Source organism: Myotis lucifugus, unplaced genomic scaffold (assembly GCF_000147115.1).
Source record: "Myotis lucifugus unplaced genomic scaffold, Myoluc2.0 scaffold_84, whole genome shotgun sequence".
Taxonomy (NCBI): Eukaryota; Metazoa; Chordata; class Mammalia; order Chiroptera; family Vespertilionidae; genus Myotis; species Myotis lucifugus.
The window spans coordinates 3,523,524-3,532,319 of NW_005871132.1; the positions used below are offsets into that span (position 1 = coordinate 3,523,524).

Consider the following 8,796-nt stretch of genomic DNA (forward strand, 5'->3'; position numbering starts at 1 on the left):
ATGTCACACATAGAGAGCAAACAACTTAAAATCTTATTCCGGTAATACTAAAATGTACACATGAACCATAAACATTGTCTAATTTTTTTCAAGAAATACTAAATAGATGCCTAACTTTTTCATTTCCTTCAGCAATTTTAATTGTTATAAATAACCAAAGGCCCTCTCTAAACCCATGTAGTATTTTAATCAAGGGAAATAGCTTCCTGAATTATATTCCAATTCCAAATGTGAGTGTTTAACACAGTCTTGATTTTCTGAAAGTACTTGGTGGGGTGTGATTCATTTTCCTCTTCTCTCTGACTCAGTTTTGCCACATGAGCATCACTTTTTATGGGCATAGCTATAGATTCAGGCCAATAGCTCAGCTTCCTTCCCCTTATAAGAGGGTTTGGGGAGGCTTTCTGGATTCAGTGGAACATTTCTAGGCAGGGTTCTGCATCTAAAATTAGGGTCTGAACATGGGATTCCAAGCCGATGAGGTGTGGCCCTCTGAGGGAGAGGTCTGCGTGCTTTCCCCTCGCTGACCGCCTTTCCCCCAGGATGGACCTCAACTGACTCTCATGAGGAGGAGAGAAAAGCCAGGCGAGGGGGATCTGACCTTCCCTTTCAGCACCTGTGACAGAGGAAATAATTGGAAATCAACAATTAAGTGACCAGTCCAAGGTCAGAAACATGGAGGCCAGGCTGGCTCAGAAAACAGAAGAAGCAAAGCCATAACCATATAAGGACAAGATAGGATGGTCTAGTGGTTAAGTGCACAGATACTGAAATCAGGGTGCTGGGTGCTCAAACTTCCAGCCTGCCTTTTATTTACTGAGTTGCTTGACCTCTTCAAGTAATAATTTCCCATCTGAATAGACACATGGCAATAGTACCTCCCTCATAGTACTGCTTTGAAGACTAGATGTGATAACAGATATAAAATGATTTGTTCTAGCTCATGTGTGGCAAATGTTTTATGTTAGTAATAGAAAACTTGCCAACCTGGAGGAGAGACATGCAGTGAAGAGGCAGGGCCTGGGCAGTAGCATGGAAGGGGATATAGGATAGATATAGGCTGCATCTCATAGCACCTTGTCCTCTACCTTCACCTGTCACAGAAGTAACTTGTGCTCTTCTGGCTGGGCAGCTGCACCAACATGTAATAAAAAGAGATTTGGAGACTCCTCAGAAAGCAGAGAACAGCTGTGTCTTTCTCTGCTGTTCAGCTTATTTTTGTTCCCTGGGAAGGCCACGCTAGCTACTGAGATTAAAACATCCCTCCATCTCCCCACCCCCCAAACAACTCTCTCCAATGAACCAAGAGCTTGAGTGGCAGCACCAGTGACAGATTACCTGGCTGTCTGGCCCCTGTGTGCAGGTGCCTCTCCTCCCCAACCCCATCTCCAACCTACTTCTGGCTTCCCCGGTCAGACTTCTCTGCATAGCAGCAGAGGGTGTGCTCAGCAGCTCTGCCCAATGACAGATGGACCTGCAGCAGCCCCGACGAGAAGGCCAGGCTGTGATTCAGACTTCAGAGCACATTTGGAGGGTATTGCTTCTCAGCTGATAGTAACAGCATTGGATTTTGGATTTTGTTAGGGATGGGCACTCTGTGGTCACTTTTCAGATTAATTGGTTCTTTGGCTACATAACTCTTTTCCCAACTATCCTGTATATTTACCCCTCTCTCCCCTCTCATCCGTCTCCTTATTTGTTCTTGTGAATAACTGCAGATTTCAAAGTATTTGCACACAAAGTTCTCTCTCTAATCTGATGGACAATCAAGCTTAATTGTGAATCCCTTTGGGAGGATTCACATAGGTGAAGCCCCTTAACCTACAAACCCAATGCCTGTCCAGGGGTAAATGAGGGTCCTCAGCTGCCCTATACATCCTATAGGCATTTCATTCATGTTCAGGGGACCCTTGGTATGGTTATGTGTGCAATCAGACTATTCTTTCCTGGGCCTGGGACCTTGAACCAGGAACATGTCTGACGCCTCTCATTGTCCTATTGCATCCAGGTGATCTTACCTACATGCATATTGATTTTGTAAAGCACATAGACCTGTGGTTGATGGTGACCAAGATATTTGTAACATAAGGACTAGACCAGAGCACTAGGGTTTGACAAAGGTGACCCAGAGATTGCTGTAAGTGTAGAGAGAGGCAAGCTGGAGCCTCTGAACCCTCCCAACCCAATTCAACAAGAGAAACTCTCTGCTTTTGAGTTGTGTATATTTGGTTCTGTGCTGGCTATTCTGTTTGCCTGTTTAAGTCCTTTCTGTGCCCTTCTGTGTCTTGCTCTTTGCCCCCAGGAAGCTGACTTCTGTGGACTGCATCTTTTGGGTTCTCTTGCCCTCTAGCTTTCCATTGGGTTCAGTCAATGACAGGAGTATCAGTAGATTGAGGGCAGAAGGAGAAAGAAGCAGAAGTACTTATTCCACTGACCCTTTCTAGGCTGTGGCTTGTTAATGGCTACATTCTGTTATCAAAGTCCACATCTCCTATCTGATGGCCCCTCCTATAGCCACAGTTCTTGCCTGGCTCTGGTAACCACTCTGCCCACTCTGTTGACCCTCCAGGCCAAAGGATCCATGCCATCCCACTGTGGCTAGCCCTGTGGTGCTTTCCTTTCCTTTGCAGTTGTCCCTTTACCCTACCCAACTTTTGTGACTAGTCCCTTCATTAAACCCTCTTCACTCACACTTTTTGAGTTTCCCATCGGTGTTTGAATCTTCCATGCTAGGACTGTGGCTGATTTGGTCTTCTATTGTAAGATTTTGTTTAGTAAAAGAGTCTACTGCTAAATTGAGTTTGGAAAACCACAACACTAGATCAATCAGAAGCATTGTAAGAACAAATGCACATTCTTTGTGAGGGTGAATTACCTGATGGCTAAAGCAATACCATAAAAAAACCATCAACCTACATGATTTTTAGCATACATTTTAAAGTTTATATTGAGGGATACATTAAATTCAGTATTACATTTAATTACTAAATAGAGGCTAATGACTCTGGAATCAGACAGACTTGAATCCAGACTCTGACACTTACCATCTGTGTGATATTAAGTAAGTTATTTAACTTCACTAAGCCTCAGTTTTCTCATCCGTAAAATGAAGTACAGCTGGCCAACAACATGGGTTTGAATTACACGAGTCCTCTTCTACACAGATTATTTTCAATAATACTATAAATGTATTTTCCTTAATAACATTTTCTTTTCTCTAGCATACTTCATTGTAAGAATATAGTATATAGTGTCATGAGCATCTCTTTTGCCAACCATGAGCGAGCTGTTGGTGTGCAGGTGACTTGGCATGGCTCTCCGACTATAGCTGTGTCAGTGTGTTGCAATGCCATCTCGTACCAATCTGCCTACTGGAATCCCCAGTCGTAAGGGAAATACTCAATGCTCTCCAATACAGATGATGGCTGCATTTCCCTTCCGTTTAAGAAAGCTCTCCTGAGAGCTCATGTATGACCACTGCACTTGCTACAGTGTTGGTTTTGATTGGTGCCTTTCTGTTTATCATATGCTCTCTCCTGCTGGTGGGCTATATCAGCAAAGGGGAGGGGGACCACAAGGGTCCAGTCTTACTCATTGGCATCCTGGTGTTCCTGCCAGGATTGTCCACCTGCACATCACCTATACTGCATCCAAAGGCTACCAAGGTTACTCCTACAATGATGTTCTAGACTTTGATGATTAGCACCCACCTCAGCCCTAAGGAGCAGAGTCAGATGGGACTGAGCTCAGCTTTAAGATACTGAGCAGAAATGACGGCTAAGGACTAAGGAATTCTGCAGTTTGCAGATGTTTAATAAAACATTGGCCAGGTTTTATGGGTCCATCCTAAAGATGTTAACTGAGCTTACAATTAGCTAATTAGGGCATGCTCCGTTTTTCATCTCCTGGCCCTGACAAAAACTTGACAAGTTTTTGCACATAAACTTGTATCGTGGAAGAATAGCAATGTTAATTGGAAAAAGTGGGTAGTTATTCTATAGTGGAAAGTGTTGCTGCCACCACCTATTTTAGAGCTGAGCATTTATTTTAAATAGTCTTTATCGTCAGTTTGTTCTTGTGGCAAATGGAAGAATGCAGTATGTCACATTTCTTATTATTAAGTAATTTATTTTGAAAATATCTAAGTATCTTATCTCCTATCCATTAACTTCATGTTCTAATGGAAGACCTTGGCAAAATCAATTATTGGTGTGAATGTATCTGTAATATTTTTTACTTGCTTTCTTACTAAGAACAACCAGGAATTTTTTAAACTTCAGAGCAAATTTTCAAAATGTAAACACTTTCTTTGTTCGCCACTCCTTGGCCAACCCTGATCTGGTTCACCAATCAGTTGGGCACTATATAATTTGGGTAGTTCTATCCTTTATAGATTAAGATGTTCTGTATATCATGTCTTTAAGGACTGGACATTTGGCTGTTTTCTAAGGAAAAATGTAGATAAGTAGTTGTTCTTTAGAGTTTATAACCCCATTGTGAGCACCTTGTATTTCTAGTATAATGTCATTCTGTTGAAGATCACAAGATTTAGCCTCAATCCCTAGGGGACTAGACTGCCTTAATTTGATTCTATTTCCTAGGTTGCAAAAAGTGACTTATGTTCAAAAGAAATTAAAATGTGAAAATCTAAAAAAAGAACATAATATCAATACAAAATATTTGCTAACTAGCTATTTATATTATTGATAAGGCTTCTGGTCAACAGTAAGCTAGTAGTAGTTATGTTTTTAAGTAGTCAAGAGTTATATATGAATTTTAAACTGCATGGGGGGTTGGTGCCCCTAACCCTGCACTGTTCAAGGGCAAACTCCCTACCTCATGAAATTATTGGGAGAATTAAATGAGATAATGTATAGAGTGATGAGCTTGATATTTAGCTTGATACCCAATAATTTAACTCTTGCTTTTATTATTTACTAGAGGCCCGGTGCACAAAATTTTGTGCACAGGGCGCGGGGTGTCCCTCAGCCTGGCCTGTGCCCTCTCGCAGTCTGGGACCCCTCGCTCCTTACCACCTGCCTGCAATCGACGTGGGAGAGGTTCCTGCCATCGCCACTGTGCTCACTGGCTGTGAGCTGGGCTTCTGGCTGAGCAGCACTCCCCCTGTGGGTGTGCACTGACCACCAGTGGGCAGCTCCTGCATTGAGCGTCTTCCCCCTGGTGGTCAGTGCATATCATAGCAACTGGTCGTTCTGCCATTCAGTCGATTTGCATATTAGGGTTTTTGTATATAGGATAATAATAAAATGCAAAGAATATAACAACTCAGCAAAAGTCAACATTTTAAAGAAACAGTAGCTTGCAACCTAAAGGTCTGGATGGGGAAGTAAAAAGTGCTTCATGTAGATAAACACCATACGTGTTTCTTCCTGGAGCTTGTAAGTGTTTAAATCATCTGTCCTGTCCTCCTGTCCAGAGATCTATGGTGAGCCCACATGCATTCTGTGCCAGCAGAGACTCACTGGTGCCATCAGTAAAGTTAGCCAGGCATACCATACAAAATGCAGAGAAAGTAGAGTTACCTGAGGAGGTTACCAATGCTGGAGCTCCTCCTTCAAACCTTGGCCCACATGTTGTGCTCTCATGGAGATCTACCCCTGACCTATTTAAAACTGCAACTCACGCTGAATGCCCAGAACTCCTGATCTATCATGCCCTGCTCTTTTGTTTGTTTTCTTTACTCCATTTCACCCATCACCTGCTATCATACCATGCAATTTGTTTAGTACATTTCTTGCTTATTGTTTGTCTCCCCAAGTTTGAATATAAGCTCCATAATGGGAGGATATTTTTTTTGCCTTGTGCACTGATATTTATCAACTCAGTACTCAATACATATTTGTTGAATGCTATCGAGTCATCTTTGCATTACACCCTGTGTGAGACTTGGCTACTCAAGTATATCTCTATCTCTATCTCTATCTCCCTCTATCTCTCTCTCTATCTCTCTCTCTATCTCTATATAAAATAAAGAGGTAATATGCAAATTGACCCTCACACCATAATGCCATCACAAGATGGCTGCCTTGCCCAGCCTCTCCCCCGGCCCCACCCCTGATCAGCCTCTTCCACCCCAATTGAGGTGGGGTGGCTGGCCAACCCCTCCAACCCCCCATGGCCCCTCACCCAGGCCAGCCATGCCCCCATGCTTTCCCGGGGCTGGGGGTATCCCAGGCAGGCTGCAGGCATGGTGTTGGTCAGAGGCAAAGGTCCTGGCTGTCCTTGGCCTAGAGAATCCAGAAAACCTCAGCAGTGACCAAAGACCAAGACCGAGTGGAAAGGTCCCTGCTGGTGCTTATGGCTCACAGTGCCAGGAGGAGGCAGAGCATCTTGAACCTGCAACCCTGGCATCTGCACACCAAGCCTTGGGGCACACCACGCCGGTGGCACCTGTGGGTGAAAGGGGGAGAGAAGGGAGCTGCGGTGCAGAGCTGGGAGGGGCCTAGAGTTTTTAGGAGCAGCCCACCTGCTGAAGTTGCTGTGACCTGTGTGCTCGGTCTTGGTCAAAGCCCCTGGTCAGCTCTGCCGCTTGCCTTCCAGGTGCGGCTAGCCCTGAGCCAGCTGGCATTGCACTCAGAGAAGCAACTGTCACTGGGCTCCGTTAAATAAGAGAAATCAAAGAGCCGAGAGTAAATATCCTCCCAGCTCCTTCCTACACCCCTGGGCGAGGAGGGCTGGGGATGGGGGTAATGGAAAATGGCTGCTGCTTTGCATTTTATAATGAAAAGACTCCTGCTATGTAGAGAGGAGAGCTGATTCATTTCCAGCAACACCTGGCATGTTCCCTGCCTCAGCCCTGAAGCCTGACAGCACCTAGCAAAGGTGTGTCTGCACAGCCACGTTGGCCTGGCTCCTGGAACATTGGGAGCAAGTTTGAGCTGCATTGATTTAAAAAAAGTAAAGATTGAAAAACACCTCTTTGTACTCAAATGGCACTATACAATGCAGATTACAGCATCTGATTTTGTCTTCTGTGTTGATTTTGAGGCAGAGCACAAATAGGTTCATGGGAAAAGCAGAAAAAAACAAAGGGAAAGGGAGAGGATTCTGCTGTCCACAGCACTGAATATTGTTTTTGTTTTGTTTTGTTTTGTTTTGTTATTTTTTCTTCTGTTCTTCAAGTCAGTATATGCCATTTAAACCACTTTATGGCATTAGGTAATGAGCTAATGCTTCCTCTATTAAGAGCAAGCAGCAGTACCTTCCATATGAGTCACAGACATTTAATCCATTCAATTGGAGCATACTGAGTGGAGAGAATGGTATGTGTCATTATATAAAGAACTTGGCATTATGATGTTATCTGGCTGAAGATTTTATTTATTTTACAATTTAGAGAACATAGACAAATCAGGCATTGAAAATGAATGTGCATGCTTAAATGCATGACCTTATTTTCATCCATAATGACCAAATGACCGGTCACCAGGAGGTATATTGATGGGTCCTGCAGCGCAGTGGGTCTGAGGTTTTGCAGCACGGAGGGTCTGGGTGAGGGTCATGGCACGAGCCAGGGCCAGGGGACCTGAGGCTGCACCCCCTGCCCGGCGCCAGGACGGGAGGCTGTGTCCCCTGCCTAGCGGGGCTTGATGGGGGTGAGGCCAGCTGGGTCTTGGTGTTGCCCAATGGTGGTGGGGCCAGCCAGACTCTTCTATTATAGAGAAAGGGCAAATAGCAATATTAAAATAATTCCTCTCTGCCCTAACCAGTTTGGCTCAGTGGGTAGAGCATCGGCCTGTGGACTGAAGGGTCCCAGGATCGATTCCGTCAAGGGCATGCACCTTGGTTGTGGGCACATCCCCTGTGGGGGTGTGCAGGAGGCAGCTGATTGATGTTTCTCTCTCATTGATGTTTCTAACTCTCTATCCCTCTCCCTTCCTCTCTGTAAAAAATCAATAAAATATAAAAAAATAATAATTCCTCTAATTAATTCCCTTTTAATATGCACGAATTTCATGCACCGGGCCACTAGTATATATATAAAAGGCTAAATGTCTGTCTGGCTGGTAGCTATGATGCACACTGACCACCAGGGGGCAGACGCTCAACGCAGGAGCTGCCATGATGCACACTGGCCATTTAAAAATAAACAGCACCACGGACCTGGCACCAACAAACACTTGGCTTCTCCCAAGTGGGACACAGGCCCCACCACCACCCCAGAGAGACACCCCACCAAATTGCAGGTAATGCTGCCAAGACCCCATGGCACCAAATGCATCCCACAGCCCAGCCCGGAAACAGTGGCTGTGGGCGCCAGGTAATGACATCACATAGCAACGCCTGGCTTCCTCTTTTTAGCAACCAGCCTCCTTGGAGTTTCTTCAGCCCAGGAACCCGACTTGCTTTATAGCCAAGTGCAAGCATTTTATAGTTTAACCAAATGTTTGTGAATCGTTTTCCCGTGCCTTATCTCATTTGATCCTCACAGAAGTCCTGGAGTAGGTACATAGGAGACTCAGTAGAATCCTATTTTCTTTTCATTAGCAAGACAACAGAAATTTAGAAAGTTTAGAAACTTGACCTGACTGAAAAGAAGTAAGAAATGATGGAATTGAAAATGGCTTCAGGTTTTCTCACTGTGCAGAATATAGTCAAACACTGCTAAGTTAAATATTTTACCCTTTGTTCTCCCTGCGTGATCTACAATAATAATCTGCTTTGTGTTGATATTTATTGCTGTGTTGCTGACAATTACCTGAAAGAGAAGTTGGGGTGCTTCACTGGGCTGGAAAAAGTTTAACTAAATAAAAAAGCAGGTCTAATTAAGCAAGT

General features: G+C 44.2%; 1 pseudogene; it reads left to right on the plus strand.

The window, feature by feature from the left end:
- Positions 1 to 3,346: 3,346 nt before the first annotated feature.
- Positions 3,347 to 3,703, plus strand: LOC102432737 (annotated as a pseudogene).
- The last annotated feature ends 5,093 nt before the right edge of the window (positions 3,704 to 8,796 follow it).